The sequence below is a fragment of the Hippoglossus stenolepis genome, chromosome 4, assembly GCF_022539355.2.
Source record: "Hippoglossus stenolepis isolate QCI-W04-F060 chromosome 4, HSTE1.2, whole genome shotgun sequence".
Lineage (NCBI taxonomy): Eukaryota > Metazoa > Chordata > Actinopteri > Pleuronectiformes > Pleuronectidae > Hippoglossus > Hippoglossus stenolepis.
The window spans coordinates 28533894-28559447 of record NC_061486.1 but is presented as its reverse complement, the minus strand read 5'-3'; the positions used below and the strand labels follow the sequence as shown (position 1 = coordinate 28559447).

Below are 25554 nucleotides of genomic sequence, written 5' to 3'. Positions count from 1 at the left end.
TTTAGGGACCAGCAGCTGGGTGATTTCTCCCTCTGTTTGAGTGTCACTACTCACTCTGTACAGCTTGTCCCTGATCAACGGAAAATATGGGAACGTTTGCGCAGCGTCAGGGCGCACCATGTAACCATCAATTTTCATCACTTGGTGGAAGGCAGGCGTAGAGTGTCATCAAGAGACTGCTCAAGTGGCAGTTAGTGCCTGTTTACAGGATGTGAAGTCCGCGCTCGCCTGTGACACAAATTGACGGAAACGTACTCCTGGTAGCGCAGTGGGGGGGCTGGGGAGGGGTGGAATGCCGCCGGGGAGTCGCGGAGCGAAGGTGTGATCTAATTAGCATATTAATCGCAGTGAAACCGCTGGTGAGAACTTATTTCACTTCACCATTGGATGAAATCACAGACCTTTGAAACGAGACGAGACGAAAGTCACTCATGATTGGCTGGTAGATCTGTTGCTATTGGTCACCCTGGGTCATTATAATACACACGTGGGTAAACCCCTCCCACACGATAATAATGATAATAATTAATATATAGTTATTATTACTAATAACATATTTATTAATATTAATTATTAGTAAGCCTTTACCAAAAGCACTACAGTTACTGAAGACAAAACATTTATTCATGTGATGCTTGTTGTTATATGTTGAACATATTGTAGAGGGAAAAAACAATTACCAGGTACATGTTGAGTCAAAGCTTTATTTACATTCAGCACAAATATTTTAAAAACACAACTGGCCTAGCCAGTGAAAAACTAATCAGGTGAAGCTTGAAATGTCTCTTTGCCGCCTCTGGGTAATAAGTTCTTTGTGGGACTCTGTCCAAATCTGCTCCAGTGTGTAGACGTCTGTGGTGTGTAGCTGTGAGATTCATTGTAGCGTCTAGTCTTATTTGAAGTGTGGCACACAGGTCGGTGAGCTCCTGGCTGTGGAAGGATGGATCCATGTCATCTGTCCCGCTTCAATCAGCTGTAAACACAATCAGTACAATTAGCACAGTTCAATGACAATATACACCTACACATGTAACTGAAAAATTATCTAATGAATCTAATCTTACCCTCTTTCTTCTCTGTCGACTCCTGAACTTTTCAATGCTGCTGCAAGAGCTGCGAGGTCCGGTTGGATGTACCGGAAGTTCCTTACTGGCTCATAGTACGTCTTAGTACGTCATAGTACGTCTTACAGGCAGCTGGAAAACAACATGAGTAAATTATTATAAACGGAAATAGCCTCGCTAATTCACCGTTGGAAGATCCACGGTAAAAAACACAATTACTAAACAGTTACTTACAGACAATGGCGTCATTTTCCACACTGCAAATCCGGACTTGCAGCGAGAGTTTCGGCCAAATGTGCAGTGACTGCCTCGTGTGGGGGGGCTCAGGCTGTGAAAACACAATGATGAAATAGATCAGATTAAGTGAATTTAGACAGTGTATTTTATACAGCACAGCCTGGCTCTTCTTTAATCTTCCCCTTGCTCCGGTTCGTGGCTCCGGCCATTTGCATCAGAGGTGTGAAGACGACGGACAGTTTCCTATAAAATACAACAGGACAAAAAGTCACGTTTATGAAAAAACTTAACGAGAACAAACTCTTAAGTTTAAGCAGTTAGTACATATTTAAACATGCACTAGTTCTGCTCAAGCACTCGATGCTCTCTTCTTCTTTTAGCAACTTTCTCGCTAATCCCACAGTTGTTTACACGCTATTCAGATCTTGTTACTGAGCTTAGCAGTTAGCAATGGCTTCTCTCTGTAGCTTAGCTCTTACCGTAATTTTGGGATTGTGCGCCTGTCTTTTCCGCTTCGACTCCTCCAAACTGGGCCTGCGGCTTTACTTTCCAACGCAGTCATCCTCTCCTCCAGGGAAACAGTGTGGTGTTGACTTCAGCAAGTTTTTTACACCGAAAACAGAGTCACTCATCGAACCACGTAAAAACACAAGCCGGTAGTTTCTTGTTTGCGGGAGACAGACGCTTCATTCACGAGGCTGTGATTGGTCGAGCCCTCTAACGTGATGATGTTAACGACTGACGTGGCATCTTCAGGAATGAAAGTATTCACGAGCTGAGTGACGTTTTCAGAGTAAAACTTCACAAATGACCTTTTCACTCTTGAAGCAGCGGTTATAACAGTTTTTAAATTGTACTTTACATTTATATAGGATGAGTAGGTGACTGAGGACCAGTTTATTAACAAAACAAATAAACATAAACCCAAAATATGAAGCTAAGTAAAGTCTGTACCAAACCCACTATCGCTTCCACACTCACACACTGCTCTTAGCTCCACGCTCACTCCGTCATGACAGTTCACCTCCTTGCGGGACCGGGACCTGACCTATGCGCCCTGTACTTTACTGTCCAGCAGGTTGGCTAAAGCCATTTTTTTTTCTTTGAGGCTCTCAATATAACCTTGATTTCCTGTGGACTCACTTAAATGTTTTAGTTCCACTATCTCGGTCTCTAGATCTTTCATAGATCTGGTGATATCTCCTGTGACATTGAGGGTGTGCTGTTGACACAAGAGTCTTATTAGAGTCTTACCATGGTCCCACCACTGCCTCAGACTGCTAAAATCACTCTTCCCCATCGTCCCTGGACCGGGCGGGGCCAGGTCACTCTGTCTCGGACAAGATCTCACCATGTATCCCTCCTCTCCACAAATGAAACACTTCATCACCGATGAAGTGGTGAAAATCACATAGTCGTAGTCATCTACTTTAACGTGAAAGCGGAGGTAGAGCTCCTCATTCCAGTTGTTCAGTATCATGTAGAGCTGCCTGCGGTGAGACACTACGTGCTTCAGTAATGGAGACTTACATTCAGACAGCATCTTTCGGATCAGGGACCTTCCCATGTCTGGACAGCTCTCTACTGAGGAACTCATCAGTGATGAAGGGAGGGACATTGGACAAGACCACCTGGGTGGCAGGTTGGGACAGAGGCAGCACCTGTACAAAATAATCATTCACGATGATTCCTGTCTCGACTACTGCGTTCACCTTTTCCACCTGATCCAGGAGAACGCGCTGTTCATCTGAACGGCCGACACAACGCTGCTGTGGCTGACCTTCTCCCCCACAGCAAAGCCGACGTCCTCCATGCTGCAGGGGAATGTGGCAGAGATATCAATGCCATGTTTGCGGTTTAGAGATTTAAAGTTCCCGTGGTGTATGCCACGCCAGCGGCAAGACGCCGGGGAGGAAAGATAAAAGAAAAACACCAAACTATACAGTACTGTGAACCTTTAACCCACAAACTGTGTGAAAATAATATCATTACAAACATAAAAACAAAATAAAGAATGAAAATCACTTGCTCAGTCACTCAATCACATGCCACAATCTCCTAGCATGCACTCTGAGAGAGAGAGAGAGAGACAGATAGACAGACAGACAGGCAGAGACACGGAGAGAGACAGACAGACAAAGAGAGAGACAGACAGAGAGACACAGAGAGAGATTGACAGAGAGAGACTGACAGAGAGAGAGAGAGAGGACTCTGTATGTTTCTATTAAGCAGCAGCAGTAAAAAGCAAAATAAAACTTCTGCCCTCACTTGGTCTTGAACCTGTGACCACTTAGTCAACTTGCGATTTATTCAAAAACTATAAGTCCCAAGACTTTTCAGAACACACGGATATATATTTGTATTGGTTAGAGTTAAGAAATGTGGCCGTGGAAAATTTTGACTTTTTGCTCCTTCCAGAAATTTCCTCTCAAAAATTAACATTAGACACAATGGAGAGTGTAGCCGGAGAACTAAAGTAAAAAAATGTCTGCGTAGCTAACACATTTTCCTATGTTCTGATCTAAAAATCATGTATGACAACCTCCATTTGTGGTTTTGAGAGCAGTTTAAACACAAAAAAAGTTTTTTCTCAATCTCCTTCTTTTGTTAGAGAGACCTTTACTCCCAGCACTGCAATGCATTAGTGGTGCTTGCACACATAATAAGTATACAGAAGAGTAATATGTAATGCACTGATATGCATTAAATGCCACCACTAGGCATACATAATAAGCATAAGTATACAGAATAGTATAAGCATTTGGTTCCTAGTGTTAGACACCACTAGGCACCAAATGTAGATGCAGAATACCACACCAGATAATGTTGCTGGTAAGTTGACTGGGTCTTATTCAAACTTTTGGGTCGCCCTGAGAATAGCTTGTACACTACCTGTGACTGTGGCATCAGCAGAGAGGAGTTTTTCCAAGCTCAGACTGACAAAACTTACCAAAGATGGCACAAGAATGCCTAAGTAAGATGGTGGTGACGTGAGTGGCAGCATTTCCAGTAGCTCTGTCTGTGTAGTGTGTTGATTTGTTGTTTTCCTACTTAGTTTTCACTTTAACATTTTTTTTACTGCACGCATTGAGCAGATCACATTATATCCTATGTATATGGCTCTTATGTCTTTGCAAGACAGTCAGGGAAGCCTTATTTATTCAAGGGAACAACTGATCTCACTCTGAACAAAGGCGAACACCGGCAAATCCACTCTATACCTTAGGTACTGAGGCACAGGTACCAGGGCTGCTGAGCTGCCGCTAAATTCAAGTCTAAGTTAATAGATAAGCTGTGGGAAAAATTAGTCCTCTATTCCATCTGTGGTGATGGAATGCATTGAAACTCGACAAGATTGACAGTGTGTGGTTTACTGTGCTTCACTGAGACATGGCTCGGCTGCAACACTCCGGACGCTAATGTGAATCTACTGGGATTCACCACTGTGAGAGTGGACAGGGACACAAAGTTGAGCAGCAAGCACAAAGGAGGGGGACTCATTCTCTTTATTAACATCAGGTGGTGCAATTCTGGACATATAACGGTAAAGGAGACTATCTGCTGTCAGGACATCAAGCTGCTGGTGGTGAGTCTCCGACCATATTACAAACCCAGAAAGTTCTATTGTTGTTTGTGTGTACATCCCTCCACGTGCAAACACCCACAATCGCTAAGCAAAAAACACAACATCCTGAAGCCTTTATGGCAATTTCTGGAGACTTCAACCATGCTACACTGGACTCTTCACTCTCTGACTTTAATCAGTTGGTCAGCTGCCCCACCAGAAAGAACAGGACAATAGACCTCCTGTATGCTAATGTGATGTATTCATACAGTTCCAACCCCTGCCCCCACTGGGAAAACCATATCACTGGGGATCATAATCTGGTCCTTCTACTGCCTGAGTACAAGCCACAGATACAAAAGCAACCCACAAGCACACAGTCTCCAGAAGCAGAAGGGGCTCTGAGGGACTGCTTTGAGTCTGCTGACTGGAGTGTGCTGCAGAACCACACAGAGAGGACATAGAGGGGGTCACACAATGCATTACTGACTACCTGAACTTTTGCATGGATGTTGTTGTTGCCATCAAAACTATGTGTTGCTTCCCCAACAACAAGTCCTGGATAACAAATAACATCAAAGACCTTAACAAGAAAAACATGGCATTTAAAGACGGTGACAGGGCAAAGCTGAAACAGGTCCAACTGAGAGAGGCAAAGGAGTCAGGAGAGAAGTGGAAAAGAAACTGCTGGTGAGGGTATAAAAACCGTCACGGGGTGCAAAAAGTAAAACAGCGGCACAGTAGCTGGAGATGAGGTGAGAGCAAACCAGTTCAACCATTTCTTTAACTGGTTTGATAGCCCTGCGGCTCCTCCTGCTGATCCCTGTCCTGTCCTCCTTCCCTCACCTCCCTCATCAGACACAGATCTTCCCCTCCTCCAAGCTGCCATCATGGACAAAACAATACGCCCCACCATCACTGTAGACCAGGGCAGAGGAGATTAGAGAAGGCACCATCCCTGTAAGGCAGCTGGCCAAGATAATCAATAATCAATCAAATTTTATTTGTATAGCCCATATTCACAAAATACAATTTGTCTCATAGGGCTTTAACAAGGTGTGACATCCTCTGCCCTTAACCCTCAACAAGTAAGGAAAAACTACTGAAAAAAAAACAGGGGAAAAGGAATATAGAAGCCTCAGAGAGAGCCACATGTGAGGGATCCCTCTCCCAGGATGGACACAAGTACAATAGATGCCATGTGTAATGGAGATCATCAGAAAGATAAGGGTATTTATAGCATTGGTTAGAATAAACAGTTTGTAGTATAATGGAAGGTAAATGAATTGAAGAATTATTGTCAGTAATGGTACAGTCACTTGCCTTCCCTAATGTACACCGAATGTTACAATAATCATATTGTTTGTTTTATTGTTTTTTACATTTGAAGAATGTACAAAAAGGATTTATGTGTAACATGGACTATTGTTCTCTATTTGTTACTTTTCAACTATTGTGTTTTGTGTTGTATGAAATATATCGCCACCTTGCCCACTCCTTTAAATTTAGTGTATGTACATGAGCTTTTTTAATAAGGTGAATTGTTAGAGTGGTGGCCCGTACGGGCACGCGTGTGGATTATTTCGTAGATTCTGATGTTGCTGTCATGTACTCCTTCCTGGTTTGATATTGTGTTAAAAAAATATATATTAATAATTTTTTTCTTGCTGAATTAAATTTTTGCTGAATGATTAATGTATATATAGCTTTTCTGTGAGTTGATCTTCACTAAAAACGTGTTTAATCACATTTTTGTCACTGTATAAGTATGTTTGAGTAGTATTTGAGCATTCAGGAGGCAAATAGTGATTATTAGATATAGAAAATTACATTGTTTAACACACACTCATTCACGCACTGTATTCATACATAGCACAAAACATTTAATTCACGTAATACATTCCCTTACTGCATTCAGTGCATAACACATCAGTGCTTTTCATAAACCCCCTATTTGCGCTGCAGTTCCACCAACCAATAATGTCTACCTCAAGCTAGCAGGGGTCAGCAGTGGGAATTAGTGCTCGGGAAGAAGATGCACCTTCCCTCATTGATTTGGATCAAAATATGGACCCCAATGTAAATGCTGACCCTGGTCGTCATGTCACCGCTAGACACAATCGAAGTGGCGTCACTGAGATAACCAGCCTGTTGGAAACCATGTATCTAGAGGAATGGTAAATGGTTTTGTATTTATATAGCGCTTTTCTAGTCTTGATGACCACTCAAAGCTCTTTACAGTACAGTTTTACATTCACCCATTCACACACACATTCATACAATGCATCTATTAGCAGCACTTTGTTGTTCTATGAGGGGCAATTCAGGGTTCAGCATCTTGCCCAAGGACACTTCAGCATGCAGATGGGGAAGACTGGGGATCGAACTGCCGACCTTCAGGTTGGAGGACGACCGCTCTACCCCTCAGCCACAGCCGCCCGAGGAGTGGTTCTTAAGCTGGGTTCGATCGATCCCAGGGGAGTCACTCTCCGGGGTTCGGCAGGGGTCAAGACACACACAGTATAGCCCGGTTCGCACTAGCAATGTCGGGCCGTCAAAAAATTGGCAACACACAATTTTTCTTCGCCGTGTTATGCCGGGTTTACACCGGATGCTGAAGCGCCGCGCAGCGCCATTGTCAAGCACGCAGGCGCCTGGCTGTTCACATGGGACGCGCATTTCTCCGCGCCGGTCAGCCCGCGATTCTGCTTTCTCTGCTTGTTGTTGTATGTAACCCGTTCAATGTAGGGGTTCGGGGGTAAATGATGATGGTCTTCATAGCCCCCCAACCCTCTCTTTCTCTCTCTGTCTGTCTGTTTGTAGTGGATGGGCAGATGGGGAAAGTTAATAATGAGAGGGGAAATATCGGGGAGATTGAAACTCCAGGACAACAGAAGGGGAATACAAAGTATGGGATGCATATTTGATCATTTTTATAATATAAAATATGCCATTTATATCGTTTAAATCATTTTTCAGTGTGTTTCCTGGCGCGATACGCTCGCGGCAAGCGGAAAAAATAGACTCAACGCCGAAACCATCGGTGCAGGGTGCGAGGCCCCTTGGCGCGGCGCGGCGCATCGCAGCCGATGTGAACAGCATATTTGTGTAACAGGGGGGCGGATAGGAGGCGCCTGGTTTTCCTTGGCGCGGCGGTTCAGCGTCCGGTGTAAACCCGGCATGAGATAAATTCAGCCCACTCATATTATTCGTGACGTCACGCTCCGCTTGGCCATCATTGGCTGCAGCTGATCACGCCACATTGCGTGATCAGGAACTTGGTGCGCTCAGTAGTCGACTTGTGGCTGTTGTGATTGTACGTTATTTGTGATTTTCTTTTAATCTTTCAATCCCTTCATACTAACTATGTTGAGCAAAAAAAGAAAGTGGTTGGACGAATACGTACAATATGGATTCACGTGTATAAAGGAACGTGATGGGAGTCAGCGTCCTCAATGCATGATTTGCAATGCCAAGTTGAGCAATTCTAGTCTAGCACCGGCAAAACTAAAGGAACACTTCCTAAAGCTGCATGGAGATGGGAAATACAAGAACACAACGCTCGCTGAATTCAAGGTGAAGAGAGCCAGATTCGATGAAAAGGCTACTCTGCCTGTTCTCGGCTTTGTACCCATCGACAAACCGATCCTCACAGCATCGTACGAAGTTGCGTACCTGATCGCAAAGCGGGGCAAACCACACAACATTGGTGAAACACTCGTAAAACCAGCTGCGTTGAAGATGGCGAATATCATGCTGGGAAAAGCTGCTGAAGATAAGTTATCCCAAATTCCTCTTTCTTTATTTTTCCAATTACGAAGGTTTCGGTGAATGCACTGATGAAGCTTGCAGGGTTCAGTACCTCCAATAAGGTTAAGAACCACTGATCTAGAGCCTTCTGACGAGGAACAACAGCAGGCTGATGAGTATGAGGACACGGACGCAGCCTAATTTTCGGATAAGCTTCAGGACCTTCAGGCCAAATGGATACCTTGGAGAAGCGGCTCAAAGAAGTGGTTGATAGCACACTCAACCGTGAGGAGGCTCTCATATCTCAAATCAGGTTTGCACACGTTTTTACACACACAAACCTTTAGTAGAGCAGGCCCTTAGTGTCTTCTTACTCTATCTTTTCTGCATCTTTATTTACTCCTAGTTAACGATTACCACCTAGTGGGAAAAACATGCAATAGCATCTGATCACAACATCCCCCTTTCTTTAAGGCTAAATGCAGTATAGGTAAACAATGTAATTACTAGTCAACTATCTCATTTAACATAAGCTTCCAGCACATATGAAGTATATGTAGCATGAATTAACTTGCATAAATATTAAAGGGCCCATATTGTGTAAAAAACCTTTTCTGGGCTTTTACTATCGGTAATTACTTGAAGGGGGTCAGTAGGTATCCTCAAAGTATGAAAACAGTCAGTTCGCGGACATTTTCACTCAGTCCATTCTAAGAAATATGTCTTTGAAACGGCTCGTTTCAAACCTCGGGGGTTTAGGATGACATCAGCTACTCCAGCACTCTTCTCTCGGCCCCACCCGGTACCAGTCCAGCCTCCGAACCCACCACCAGGCAGACATGGTTCTGAGCCAGCAGCTTTTTAGCTACCACAAGCTAACCACAACAAACAACACTGAAGAAACACTGAAGTGTGGAGGGATTTTCCAAAGTGTAAATCAGTGTAAATCAGTTCAAAGTCATACCTCTGCATTTTCATCTGGCTGGACACCTTGTGCTGAGAGCTCATCTCTGAGGAAGAGTATTTCCTGCACTCCAAACTCACATTTACTCCTGTTGAGTTTCAGTCCATTCTTTTGTATGTGCTCCTCACTCTGTTTAGCCTCTCATTGTGCTCTTGGGCTGTGGAGTCCCATACGATGATTTGATGTCATCAAAATAGACTCGAACTCCATACAAGCCCTCGAGGATCTGTTCCATTGCTCGATAAAATATTTCAGGCGCTGACTATATTTCAAGGCGCTGACTTTATTGGGCACAGAGGCAGTCTGAGGAAGCAGTATCTTCCAGAGGGTGTGTTAAAGATGCAATACTTGATGCTACTTTCATCCAGTTTAAGCTGCCAAAGGCCTTGTGATGCATCAAGCTTTGAGAAGTAACTGACTCCTGCCATTTCACTGATGATTTCTTCATGTATGGGTATTTGATAGTGTTCACGATTTATGTTCTCATTCAGATCTTTTGGATCCATACAGATTCTCAACTCTCCATTCATTTTCTTTGTGACTACCATGGAGTTGACCCAGTCTGTAGGCTTCTCGACCTTTTTAATCACACCTAACATGGTCATTCTATCCAGTTCTTTCTTTAGGCAGTCTTTCAGTGGTGCTGGAATTCTGCGTGTAGCATGCACAGCTGGCTGTGCGCCTATTTTCAACTGGATTTTGTATGTGAAGGGCAGTACACCAAAACCCTTGAAAACATCTGCATAACTTTGAACTATTAATTCCACAGGGTCATTAGGTGTATCTACGGCTGTGTTGATGCAATACACTCTTTTCACCAGCTCTAATTCTTCACAGGATTTGTCACCCAGAAGTGATTCACATCCTTCTTTCACAACAGAGAAGAGCAGGTGATTCCTTTCACTGTGACACTCAGCTTACATGTGCCTACGCTCAATTGGCTGCCTGTTATAGTCTTGATCACAACACATGGGGTCCAAGAATGTGAGGTCCTTTAACATCTGCAGTGCTTTGTGTTGTCTTGAAGTTTCTTTGAACGGTCATTTTTAATACTATTATATTGCCATCTTAATTTATAGATAAACAACAAATTATGCACAAGGGTTATAATTACATATGGTAGCTTATTTTATAAACATGTCACTGTCTATTCACTGAGAGGCAGAGCCAATCAACTTATCCTGCTTAGGGCCCGCAGATGTACAGGGCTGGCCCTGGGCCTGAACACATCTACATGCAAATATTCAGTCATAGTAATAGCGCCCCCTATTGGCAACAAGCAGGTTGACCACATCCAGCTGAAATTTGGTCAGAAGAACCTTTTGACATGGTCAATGATAGGTTATGAATCTTTTTTTTTATTTTTTATGCAGTTGCCGTGGCAAAGTGCCGAATATGAGTGTTTAGTTTTTACAATTGATCAAATTTTTGAGGAGCTAAAATGTTAGAAAAGTCACAAAACTCTTGGTATGTGGTATGTGGCAAAATGGCACAAAAGCGCCCCTTCAAAATTTCAATGAAGGAGCCCTGGCAGCATGTTTCACCGACATGTATGAAAATCGGTAGGTATATGTATCAGGGCCATACGACGTCTTTGACGCATACACCAAAATTAACAGGAAGTTGGTGATTTTGATTGAAATGTAAAATTTTTGCTTAGTTTTTGCTATTCGCAGACATTCTACTTTAATTGACACCTACAGTATGATCATATCAACTTCAAATTTGAAGATTTGCTGTGAAATAGGAAGTTGTTGTCATTTTATTGTACATGCTTATATTGACCAAACTTCAAATGTTGTATGTGGTTGACTTCATAACATCAATGTTTCATTATTAACAGTTGTGCTCATCCTAATTTTTTCTTCAACAGCATGCCCCGAAATAAAACAGGAAGTCTCCTAATTTTACTATACTGTAGTTATTCCAATCTGCTATGATTCAACATAATCGTAGCATCACCTACTACCAACAGGATGCACGCTGTGACATTTAACTACTTCATGCACTGTGCAAATGCATAACGCAATACCAAGCTGTGTCAACCAACCTCCAGCAACTACACAGTAGTCGCAGCACCCCCCGACGCGCATGGACTGCGAGGGCCTGACTATCGCTGTTTGCTGCTTTAATTATTATTATCAGTGCTAAATTCACAGGTGCTGCTATCATCAATCATAGCATTACATCTGTAAATATCTGTCTTACCATTTTCAATATAACAACCACTCAGAGCTCAAATATGATGCTCCCCCTGCCTTTTCCAACCAACTCTCCTCTTTTTCCCATTTTTTCTCCGTTAACCCCAATCGGTTTAAGCAGATGGCAGCCCACACTGAGTCTGTGCTTGCTCATTAAGGGGAACTGTATTGTTTCTATATCATTGTTAAGGTCTCAACCTAAATAAGTAAAGTGCCTTGAGATACTTAAGATAAAGTATATTATGATTTGGCGCTATACAAATAAAACTGATTTGAATTGAATAATGGCAGTGATTAGGGGTTTTAAGCTGTAATGTTCTTTATCTAAAACAATAACAGCGTTGTATTTCAAAATATTCCTGTAAGATTCTATCCCTATATAGTATTCATAAGGAATCATATTCATATACAGTGGTGTCCCATATGTTTTACAGTCAATGATTCCTGAAAAAGTATACATGATTGTGGATTGTGATCCTGCTTGAAAGAAAATCTCCATAATTCCCACTCCTATATAAAGTGGTATAAGGTGTTGCATTCACCACTAATAGTCAAGGCGGATGCCATTTGTATTCTTCTAGAAGTCTAATGATGACAAATAAGGGAAGGACACACCATGACTGATAAGACCAAGCTAGGAAGCAAATGTGGGTGCCTGCATCATCGTTTCCAAAAGTATATATTATTGCATGTCCAGAGTAAACTCCCCAGAGTTTCCAACCTAAAACATGGTCACCTGAGTTAGCAAAACTCTTGTTTCTGGGCTAAAAATTTTGGAATAGTGGGAATGCCAGGCATAAATCTAGCAAAAGTGATGTGGTTTAAAAATAAAACATCAGTGTGGATGTAGTCGTAAACCATGTGCTAAGGTTATTAAAACAGAGCCCATAGCACAGGATTTGTACACTTGGTTTCAAAATGTTTACTAGGCTACTGGACAGACTGGCACAACAGAGACAAGTCAAGTCAGATACTACCTAATTACTCTTTATGACCAAGACAAATACTTTATGCTTAGACGTACACTTTTTTTTGTTGCGTGACAGAGAAACAGATAAATGTGCAGAAATCAAGAACTTTAAAACACAGAACAAAAGTAGTGTAGTAAAAGTTGCAGCTCTGTTAAGGCACCTTGTTATTTCTGCACAGATGTCAAGAATGACTCAATAACATAAGGCAATTCTGACATTATACATGACATTTTTTTGATGTATGAACATACTGGGCTTCAGAGAAAACACTCTACAATGGACAAACCGAATCCTTCTTCAGTTCTTTTTCCAAACATTATTCATGCAGATACTGCAGGAGAGTGCTGGCCAGAATGCAACATGAGACCAGACTCTTTTTTAAAAAAACACTTCTTGACACACCTGACAGGTTGCATGCAAGTCCTTTGGTATGCCTGATATTGCATAGTTATGTAAGAGATCAACATGAATCCATCTGTTGCTGTAAATGATTGGGTCATCTTCATTTGTCTTGAGGCACCAAGGTGAAAATGCAACTGCACTCAGCTGGACTTCTTCTGTTGAATTGCACTTAAAGCAAAAAACACTTTGGAGGGGGCTTTAATGAAGACAAATGGTAAGCCAGTCACAACAGGGCCATACTATGGGTCCTTTGGGTATAGCCTGTCGGTTTGTCAAAGCCCAGTTACTTTAGGAGTTTATGTCTCTTTAATGGAACTTAAATGTCTACTCAATAGCACCAGGCCTAGTGGCCACATAGACAAAGACCACGATGATCAGCACCACCACAGCCAATGTAGGGAGGACTACAGTGGCCACTTGCTGTCGCGCTTCCTGCATGGCCAACTTACGCTCCTTCTTATCCTTGGATGTTTCTTTCTTGGGTTTGCCTTTAAGCTGCCTCATGATGTTTCCGCAAAACAGCTTGCTCCACGTCTTCACTGTACTTACAGAACCTGAAAGAGAAAGAAACTTATAATGAGTCAGCTTTCAAGCCATGTTATAAGCAGCTGAGCAGCATAGGTACACATCTTCATATTCTTCTCTTGAACTCAGACTTTTGTTACATTTTTCTTACTAGTGTTTTAAGTCAGATTCACAAAACAGTCACTTAACTACACAAATTACCCATTAAAGCCTTGTTTATGAGGAAGTGTGTGTTAAACCATTTGCAAAATCAACTATCCCAAACTGTGTTTCATTCACAATGCTGTCTCTAGTTGTGATGCCAGAAACAGATGTGGCTGTCTGTGTAGCGATAACATGGGACATGAAATTGGGCCATTAATAATACAGAAGTGTGAAGCTGATAAGATGAACGGTTCTCTAGATATGGGAGCCAGAGACAGACAGATTTCTGTACTGCCTCCGCCAACCAGTTTCATTCCATATTAAATTGCAGGAAGAGTCCCAAAATATGTTACGTTCCTGTGAAGTGCAGGGGATTGGGGAAGTAACATGTTAAAAGTAAAACTGGGCAAAAAGAAAAGAGGGAAGCTGATATAAAAAGATTTCGATTTTATTCACAATTAAAGAAATAAATGAACTGTTGCTTAAAACAAGCTTCAAAACAATCACAAACCTAGAACACACAAACAACTCTATTAATAAGTTTAGTATAAACAGAACCCCTCCTCCCTCCCATTCAGCTTATCGGTATCACACTTAAGCACTCAAGTCAAAAAGAAGCACACACAGCAGACCAGCTGTCAAATGGCCAGAAAAGGAGCAGTTTCTCCTGAGTTTTTCAGCTCCAGTTCCTGATGAGGTTTAAACATCTGAATGGCATCTCTACATTTGAAGTGGATGGAGGGGTAGTGCCAAAGCCTGGAGAAAACAGAGCCCAAACAAACAGGATTCTCCTGAAGCATCTTAATATAACGTGGTTACAGACAAAACAGGGTTTTATGAGGTCAGAGTGACCTTGATCTTTAACCAAATATTTATCAGATCATCCTAGAGTCCAAGTGGAAATTTGTACCAAATTTGAAGAAAATCCCTCAAGCTGATCCTGAGATGTTGCGTTTGCAAGGCAAAATAATTGCTGTGAGATCACATAACCACCAAAATCTTCATTCTTGAGTTCAACTAAATGTTTGAAGAAATTCCCTCAAGACGTCCTTGAGATATCGTGTTCATAAGAATTCCTCTGGCCACTTGCTGTTATGTAAAAACAATCTACGTAATTCTGAAAAGAGTGGTAGTAAACCTAACCCTAACCCTAACCCTTTAACTGGTGAATCACAATTGCTGTACTTTTGTTTAATAACATGTAAAAACGAGTTAAAGCTAGCATGCTAGTGGTGGTTAGCACAGTGACTCAGCTTGTTTTGTATCTTTTGATTATGCTCTTACATTGTGCCTTTTTTGTATTCTAATTAGTTTTTTGGATTTATGCTTTGTTACAGTTTTACAGTAAAGGTTCTTCAGTAAACAAACAAGAAAAGTTACGCTTTGTGGTTTTTTGGAGGACTGCACACTGTTAGCTAGCTCTCAAGCGTTGAAGATAAGCAACTCATTGCAAGGACAGTATAAAAGATGTAAAGATGTCATTAATGATAGCAACATTTAATAATAATAATAATTGTTGTCTGAATCCTGCAGATCTGGAGTAAATGGTCTGTATTTATATTGTGCTTTTCTAGTCTTGATGACCACTCAAAGTGCTTTACAGTACAATGACGTACACCAAATCACACATTCATACAGTGGATCTATGGGCAGCACTTTTTCTATCGGGTAATCCAGGGTCGCTCTATGGTTTTATGAGCTCTTTGATATATGAAGGGCATTGATTGTTAAGGGCTTTGTACAAAAGGAGCAGAATAAAATTATATATTATCTCTCCTGTCAGCAATCGTGCTGCAGCACTTTAGACGAACTGGAGACTTTTCACAGACTTACTGATAATAAAGAATTACAGCAATAATGACAAATGCATGGACTCGTTTCTCAGCATCCTTCTGAAACAGGATGCTCCTAATTTTCATAATATTGCGCAAGAAATCTTGTTTCATAATCTTAATGATGAATATTGGAGACCTAGATGCTGGAAGTGTACGAGATTGACGCTCTGGGTTGTCTGTGTTATAATGAGCCAGCGTGATTCTTAAACACACCAGTACACTTACTAAAGACAAAACAAATGAACTACAATAACCCTCAGACTCACTCTTTATCCACTTACCACTATGCCGATGGAGGGGTGGCTGAAGTGTTTGAGTCCACAAGACACTGGAGGTTCAGGGGTTAACAGCCTCATGGTTACAATTTTATTTATATAGAATCTAATGAAATCATTGCTCCTCAGAGTTAAAGGAATAGATGGATCGGTAGAGCTATGACTCTCTGTCAGCCTGGCTCCAGTTGATAGAAGACGTTTTGAACCACCATTCTTACTTTAGTTGGCTGAGTTACTTGTTCCAGGAAGTGACCAAACTCAACAGTCACTCTGATAGACTTTCAGAAGTCCTCTACAGGAATAGGAGTACTGTAGTTCATTCGTATTAATTCTTTACCATTAGGATGTCTGTAAAAAGCCTCCAGTTGTTGGTCCAAATGCTGCAGTACTGACAGGAACTCGGAAAAGAGATCATATTTCTCCCATATTAGCCTCTCTGAACTGGCTCTCAGTAAATTCCAGAATATAATTCAAAATTCTCCTCCTTACACACAAAGTCCTTAATGACCAAGTTCCATCGTATCTTAAACGGGTACTTCAAAGACTTTCAGCGCAATCAAAACATCACAACAACGACTAGAAGACAATAATCTGATGGATATGGAAGAAAACAATTTTAAAAGTGTATTAAATGAACCCGAATACACTGCGGAGGAACTATGGTGAATGGGGAAGGAAGAGTCCACCACTGCTGAGAGTGAAGCGTCACCAGGCTGAAGATAGCGGTGCAAAGCTGCCTCCTAATGTGACAACTGGGCCCTGTACTACAAATCCGGAGTTCTCTACTGTCACTATTTACTAAAGCAGGAATGCCAAAAAATCCTCAACCGCATGGATCAGGGCACTCTTGACTTCTACATTCAAAAAATTAACATGAGAAGAGTTGCAATGCACCCACCCGAGTCTTCCACCAGCAATTTCCCTGGACAAGCCTCATTGCCCCAGATTGAGCCGACTCCCGAGTTTGTGTCAGTGCCCCGTGTTGAGCCGAATCCTGAGTGTATGTCAGGGCCCCCAGTTGAGCAGATTCCCGGATGTATGTCAGTGCCCCTGTTTGAGAAGACTCCCGAGGGTATGTCAGCGCCTCTGGTAGAGCCGACTCCTGAGTGTGTGTCAGTGCCCCCAGTTGAGCCGACCCCTGAGTGTATGTAGTACGAACGTATGTCAGTATGTCAGCCATATGTCACTAGGTCAGACTGATGTCATTAGTAGTAGATGTCAGTGCCCCCTGCTGAGCAGTTGTTTGGTTCAGCATTCACAAAGAATATGAACAACACTGTCAAAAAACATCTCTGAATTCTCTAAACTCACTTGTCTCTTCACTTTCTTTCGCTCTCCATGCTCTCTTTCCTCTTCAATCCCAAAAAATATGCATGTGCGCAGGAGAGATTTCTAGATGGGCAGGGGAGTGAGCTGTCTGCTGTGAGAGGGGCATGATGATAACACAGCTTGAGAAAATGATTGAAACATTACAACAAATACAAGAGAGTAGGCAATTTATTGACTCTGTAGCAGCAAATATATTTTAAATATTACTAGACACAGATTTTTATAGACGGGGCTTCAAATGTTGAAAATCCTGCCATGGACTCGGCTGACACGCTTCAATGGATGTGTCCCAATGCAACTGGACCAGCGAAACAGGATCCCAGGACTTACTGTGACATTGCCCGAAAAGCTAAGATCAGCATTAGAGGCTGCTGCACCTGCCTTCACCGGCGACACGTCAGACTGGCAATGCATCAGGGCAAGGCCCAAAACATCAACTCCAGCCAGGGCTAAGTTTGAGGTTGTCCACCACAGGAGCAAACGCACTAAGAGAAGTGCTTCAACCCTCACTCCACCACTGAAACTGTCATTAAACAACAGGTATGATCTGCTGTTTAAGAATGACATGTGTTCAATTTAAAAACTGCTATAACCGCTGCTTCAAAAGTGAAAAGGTCATGTGTGAAGTTTTACTCTGAAAAGATCACACTCAGCACGTGAATACCTATTCCTGAAGATGCCACGTCAGTCGTAAACGTAATCACGTTGGAAGGCTCATCCAATCACAGCCTCATGAATGAAGTGTCTGTCTACCTCAGTGGTTCTCAAAGTGGGGGGGCGCGATGTCACAGACGGAGAAAAAAAAAATAAAAAAACGACCGCCGACCTGTCACTGGTTAGTGAAAGCTCCCTCAGTGGCGAAATGCAAAGGGCTGGACTGACACAAACAAATCAAATACTGTTTCGTTCCTGATCCACCAATCAAAAGAGGAGTGTTATCATTTGAACGCGAGTTGCACGTACGCTTCCGAGTATAAAAGTAACCGCAGGCATGGTCAGCGCTCACCCTCACTGAGACGACACCCTGCAGTTTGTGCGATTGCTCTTGTTTCCTCTATCATTCAGATATTCATTGCTTTATAAACAGTCTTTTTAAAGACTCACTCCTTCCTTAGTAATACCTTCCTGCACTTGCAGTAGGCCTATTCGTAGCCTAATCTAAGGAGTAATTTGCTCCAGTCTTTTTAGAAAGCTCCTAGCCCCAAGAGCTAGCCTTCTAGCTAGCTAACTTCTTCCAACCGCAGCTAGCCCTTTTCTCCTTAACACCTACCTTTACATCTTCAATCATCCACCGTGTTGCAACAAATAAAACACCAGCACTTGAATACTATTCTGTGCTGTCCCTGTCTACATTGTGTACTGTTCGTTTTGTTAGGAACCATTGCCTAGCACAGCCTTATTCATTATTCGTGTGCAAGTCGCTCACAGCCACACATACAAACACACTCACAAGACCACGACGTTGCAATTAGAACTTTATTAACTTCACACACACACTGTATCAGCAAACAAACACAACTATGGACAAGTTTCTGATTCGTAAAAGTCAGGCAACAGATGCGCCAGTTGCGAAGAAGCCAAAGCTTCGCAAATATGATGAGAGCTATTTGCAGTTTGGTTTCACCGTCACTGGCACGACTGAGCAACGTCCTCAGTGTGTTTTGTGTGCCGAGGTGCTGGCAAATGACAGCATGAAGCCATGCAAATTAAAAAGGCACCTCGACACCAAACACCCTGACTTGAAAGAGAAGCCTGTGGACTTCTTTAAACGTGATGGCCTCCAGCAACAACAAACCACCATCTCCAAGCATAGCACTGTCTCCAAGCAGTGTCTGGAGGCATCGTATGTAGTTGCTCATAGAATTGCTAAGCTTGGCAAACCCCATACAATTGCCGAAACACTGATTTTGCCGGCCGCGCAAGACATCATGTGTCACGCCGAATATCAGAAATGTCTAGTGATATCAAAGAGCAACTAATACACTACATTCAAATCAGTCCTTACTATGCACTGCAGCTGGATGAATCCACTGACATCGCTGGACAGGCCCAGCTTCTCACTTACATCAGGTATGTGCGGGAAAAGGAAATTGAGGAGGACATCCTGTTTTGCCGGCCTCTTCAGACCCGTACAACAGGGGAGGCAATCTTTAATGTCCTTGACTCGTTCATCCAAGACAGTGGTTTGGGCTGGGGAAAGTGTATTGGCCTCTGCACAGATGGAGCGCGGTCGATGACAGGGCGTGAGCGTGGCCTCGTAGCTCGCGTCCAGCAAGTTGCTCCACTTGTGCAATGGACACACTGCATGGTCCATCGCGAGGCACTTGCTGCCAAGAAAATGCCACCGCTCTTCGAGTCAGTGCTTCACCAGGCCGTGAAAATAATTAACCATATTAAAGCTCGTCCACTTAACTCCCGTTTGTTTGGGGTCCTCTGCCAGGAGATGGGGTCAGGGCACGAACAGCTGTTGCTGCACACTGAAGTTCGCTGGCTCTCCAGGGGGCGGGTGTTACAACGGCTGTATGAGCTGCGAGAGGAGGTAAAGTTGTTTTTGACTGAAAGTCAAACAGATCTGGCGAAGCACCTGGATGATGCCATGTGGCTTGCCTCTCTCTCCTATTTGGTGGATATTTTTGACCGGCTGAATGGCCTTAACCTGTCTTTGCAAGGCCGCGAATCTAACGTTCTGCTCCTCGCTGACAAAAAAATTGCTCTCTGGCATGGTCGCATCAGTTCTGGATGCACGTCATTGCCGATGCACGTGGCACTGATTTCTCCTCTCTCCTCCAATCAGCTGCTGATCACCTTTCAGCGCTGAAGAATCAGTTTGGGTCCTATTTCAAAGAGGACTACCGTTCATTCGCCTGGGTTCGGGATCCATTTCTCTGCTCAGCAGACGAGCTGTCAATAGACATGCAAGAGCAGCTTATTGAGCTGAAGAGTGACAGTAGACTAAAGCATCTGTTTACCACCTCCCCTCTTTCGTCATTCTGGGTAGCAATGATGCCGGAATACCCTCAGCTTTGCGACATAGCCTTAAAAATGATCCTCCTTTTCGCGTCGACTTATTTGTGCGAGGCAGGCTTTTCGATATCTTTTAAATATCGCAACCGCGCACAGATCGAGGATGACCTGAGGATAAGTTTGTCAAACATTGCCCCAAGACTTGAGGACCTTTGCAAGGCAAAGCAGGCTCATGCTATCCTAATGATAGCAATAATAACACTTATTATTATTATGATAATAATAATAATAATAATATAATAATAGGTTGATTATCATTAATTATAATAATAATAATATAATGATGGTGATAATAATGATGATTATTATAATAAGAAAGCATGCAGGCTCACATAGCTGCTAATATTAATAGCCTACTAATAGGCTTACTACTACTGATCATAATAATAATAATAATAATAATAATAATAAATAGTAAAATAGTAATAGTAATTGTCTGTATGGGCCTAACAATAACAATAGCCTAACCTTGACATGTCGGGCCTATGAATAACAAGATGCTATCTATCTATCTATCTATCTATCTATATATGGTGGTGTAGTTGAGGGCGGCGGTGGCGGGCTGCGGGGGGGGCCCCAACTACCCCTAACCAGCTTTGGGGGGGCCCAGCTTGCAAAAGTTTGAGAACCCCTGGTCTACCTCAAACAAGAAACTCCTGGCTGTTGTTTAGAGTAGGTCAATGAATGACTCCGTTTTCAGTGTAAAAACTGGCTGAAGTAAACACCACACTGACTCCGTGTCCTCCATGAACTAACGCGATGCTTCATTTCAGTCAGGAACACTTAGTCATGATTAACCCATTTATTGCACAAATGGAAATACAGTTATGCTTGGCGCGGATGGCTCCATTCTTTGGATGTTCCCTGGATTAGCCAAGCAGCATGCTAAGATAAAACAGGGAACACGTGCAAAACCCCCCAAAACAATGGAAACCTACCCCAGCTAGAATAATATCTATATGCAGCAGCAAGCATGCTGCAGTCTTGAATTGTTGGCTAAGGAATGCAACCATGCATCCCGCGAAAGGGCACACCGTTATCGTGTAACATTAGTAGTGTAGCAGCAGCATGCTGCACACCTCCAAAACTTGTCCAAAGATGCAAGTGTGCATCCTGCATGTGTTCTGCAAAGGGTCATACTACAGTTATGTGAAATATCTATGTGTAGCAGCAGGCATGCTGCAGACCTCTAAAATGATATAAAGAATGCAGCATGCATTCTGCAAGAGGTCATACTACTGTTTAGGGAAATATCTATGTGTAGCAGCATGCATGCTGCAGACCTCTAAATAATCTAAAGAATGCAGCATGCATTCTGCAAGAGGTCATACTACTGTTAAGTGAAATATCCATGTGCACCAAACTATACCAGCAAGCATGCTGCAGACATCTAAAATTATAACTAAAGAATGCAGGCATGTGTTCTGCAAGAGGTTGTACTACGGTCATGTGAAATATCCGTGTGTGGCAGCAAGCATTCTGCTGGCCTCAAATTATTTACTAGCAGATCAATGCACCCAGCCATCAACTACCATCTGAATGCAGCGTTTATATGACTGAAAGGTTTGCTGTTCAGGAATTTGCACTCATGGTCTTTGAGCTGAGACTAATCCTCCCCAGGCGAACTCGACGCTCAAAGGCTGCAGAAGACCAACGACCCATGGCCTTTACGGGAGTCTGCATCATTTGCAGAGTAGGCGAAGGCGAGACATGAACCAAGATCCTGACATGGCCTTTCCTTTGTCAGTCGGGAATGAGGGTTCATCTTGCTTTGCTCGAAGGCCTCATTGGAGAAGTCGGGTTATAGAAGCCCCCTCATAGAACAAAAAAGTGCTGCTAATAGATGCACTGTATGAATATGTGTGTGTGTGTGTGAATGGGTGAATGGCAAACCGCACTGTAAAGTGCTTTGAGTGGTCATCAAGACTAGAAAAGCGCTATATAAATACAAACCATTTACCGAGCAGGCTACATACTGAAGGATCTTTGCATCTTAAATGAACTGAATACCTACTACAGAAGCTTTGATGGATGAAGGTTGTATATTTCGAGATTTACATACATAGGATACTTTTGCCAGAACACTTAAACCAGCCAGAAAAGCTTTGGACCGACCCAGTGATTAAATAATTACAAAACAAGGATTTGGGTAACTCTTTAGAGCTTTGCCAAGCTCTGATACATTAGTCACTTATCTTTTAAGAGTTTGCGCCAGGGCACGCAGGGCTGGGCTGTGACATGGTTGTGGTCAATGGACGAAGAGGAATTAATCAAAGTGTAAGACGTGCAAAAAACAAGACATTTCCTGATGCCACCAGGGGGCGCTGTAATTTTAAGTCATGTATTCTGTGTAGATGTCATCAGGCCGGGACTCTTGTCTTACATGTCCAGTTTGGAGCAGATTGGACCATGTATGTCCGAGATACAACAACATCGTCTTTGGATGGTGAGTCATCAGAATTTGGCGCCATGCCACCTTCACACCTTGTGACGAAAACTCAAACTTTTAACAACTTTGAATCCCCCTGTTGTTAAGATGAAACTCACTGATTTTGTTGATCTGATGAAAGCTCTAGGAGGAGTACGATTTTGTAGCACGTGTGAACATTTTTATTTTTAAACCAAAATGGCTGACTTCCTGTTTGGTGTGGCTAAGAGTGTCAAGAGGATATTATTTGCATCTGGGCATGATACACTGTGTGCCAATTTTCTTTACTCTAGGTGAAAGTAAAGGATTAGGATGACCCTCTTTGAAAAATTGTAGGGGGCGCTATCGAAACATTTGTGGACGCACGTTCCCGAGCACATTAAAATACGTAAATTTTCACCAGACCTGATGTTAATGCACATGTGGTTTTCGAGTATGATAAAGCCCTCAAAAAGGCACTTCTTTTCTAAGAAGAAGTACAATGCGCCACAGCGGGGAAGTGAGCTACCGCGCCGAGGCTGCCGTGTCCCCCTGATCCCCCCCAGGAAGAGGCATTCGCTCTGGACTTAACGGGAAGGATGTCTGACCGTGTCCGTCGGGTAGCGCCGGAGAATGCTTGCTGATCAAGTCTCACGATTCAGCTGAGGTCTTGAGTCGGCTGGGAAAAAATTTGGTTATTCCAATGAAGTGTGAACCAGAGGGACTACTTGCAGTTTCCAGTAGGTGGGGCTGTTGAGCCATTCTGCCTCAGCTGACGTATATTGTCCTTGTGTTCACATAGTGACTTTTATTGTACATGTCCATTTTGCAGATTGGAGCATGTGCAGTGACGTTACAGCCACTTCCTGTTTGTTTGGCGTTCCCTTCCAAATGCACGCCATTGCAGTTCAAAATAAAGGCTTAAGTATCACAACATGGCGTCACAAGCCCCTCAAGGTTTCCCTGACCTATTTTGAGGTGGATCAAATGAAAAATGTAGGTGTAGAATGTCAAAGTATAAAACATGGTCCTTCCCGTCACAGATAGGGGGCGCTGTGACTATTTCAGTATATTTGAACTCTTCAGGGCGGATTCCTTATCACACATATACAGTTTGACATTAATTGGAGCAAAAACATGGAAGTTACAGCTACTTCAAGGTTCTTGGTGAGACATCAAGATTCGCCGCCATGCCAAGGACACACCCCCTGCTGAAAACTCACAAGTTTGATTCTATGGCATCACCAACTCCTTCAGGCTCTCCTGACTAAATTTCACATGAATCGGGTGAAAGGGCTAGCTGCAGGACACTTAAAAGTAAAACATGACATTTCCTGTTACAGCTAGGGGGCGCTATGACTATTATCAAATATTATCATATGGAGCTGTTCAGTGCGGGACCTTTGTTGTACATTTAGTATCTTTCTTGAAGCAAAAAATCCATGATATTAGAAACAACATTGCACCAGCGACCACCATCATATATCGCAGAGTATCCTGCCCGTCCCATTCTACTTACCCCCTTCAAATCTTCCCCTATGAATTGGGACAGCACTTCAAGAAGCTGTTACATCATCAGTAGTCGCTGCGAAAACCCAACACATCATAAGTAGTCGTCAAAAAAATCTGCATTAGCATAGATGCCAAATAACATCTATGCTAATGCAGATGAATCAATGACATTTAAATTTGAAAAGCTCGGATGCTCTGCATTATTTCATTCATAAATCAAAAGCACACTAGCAGTGGTCTGTATGCAACCCTGCCAGGATGCATTGTTATTAGAGGAGCAGTTAAGTTCAGTAGCCTTGCTGCTATGAGATGGTTAAATTAAGTACATCGTGTATCAAATGGTAAAACTATCATTTGACTTTCAGTATTCTAAATTGAATATGTAATGTTACTATTAAGTTTGGCTGCTTTTCCACTATTTTCTCTTTCTCTAGAAACCACATACACACACAGTGAAAACCTGTACAGTCGAATAGTAAAGGTTATCAATGATATGCTACAGTGATTTCAAATCCACAACCAGCTAAATCTGTTTAGAAATGTCAAACACAATGTCAAATAACATGTAGACAACTTGAAATGAGGATTAGTTTAAGTGTCCCCAGAGTAACATCATAAATAGTTTGTGAATCCTACAGAGTGAGAAACCAATAGCAGCTAAGCTACCAGCAGCAACACATGACACAATCTGAACACATTTAGTCAGCAGGATCCTACGTGTTTAAATAAAATGATATTTTACTAATAGCAACTGAAATCTATATAGCCACTCGCCTGGTCTCGTCAACAACAGCTTGAAGTGAGCTGTAACTTTACCCCCCCACCGCTCACACACACACACACACACACACACACACACACACACACACACACACACACACACACACACACACACACACACACACACACACACACACACACACACACACACACACACACACACACACACACACACACACACACACACACACACACACACACACGTGACTTTACCAGCCGCTGCTACATATTCAGTACACAGTAATTCTGAGCTGCAACTTCTCCTCAAGCCTTACACTAACCTGCTCCGGATGTATGTGAACATTAAGCTGCTGATTCCAGTGGCTCTTCGTGATAGGTAGTATAAGTTTGTGAAGATGAGCTGCAGCAAAGACAAAGCACTGCTGACGGTTCAATAAGTGAGAAAGGTATGGAAAGTTCTCTTACAGTTGGAGTCAGAGGGACACGGAGTTAGTTTCAACCAACTGGTCTCCCAAAAAGGTCCTATCAAATCAAGGATCAAGTTACTTAGAAACCCGCTGGTCCTTCGTAGCTCTACGTGGCAGGGGACGAGTTGCTGGAAAACCACT

At 42.7% G+C, this 25554-nt stretch overlaps 1 long non-coding RNA gene across 3 annotated transcripts; it reads right to left on the bottom strand.

Annotated features, from left to right (window-relative positions):
- Positions 1–913: 913 nt before the first annotated feature.
- LOC118106381 lies at positions 914–25554 on the bottom strand. 3 transcript variants are annotated; one of them, XR_004695199.2, is made up of 7 exons: positions 25267–25554; positions 24213–24278; positions 17245–17353; positions 13604–13708; positions 1299–1392; positions 1065–1196; positions 914–973 (listed from the first exon to the last, which is right to left on the bottom strand). It is a non-coding gene; the product is annotated as an uncharacterized LOC118106381 (long non-coding RNA). The 3 variants fall into 3 exon arrangements; XR_004695198.2 differs by lacking the exon at positions 17245–17353 and adding an exon at positions 14449–14579; XR_007032618.1 differs by lacking the exon at positions 17245–17353.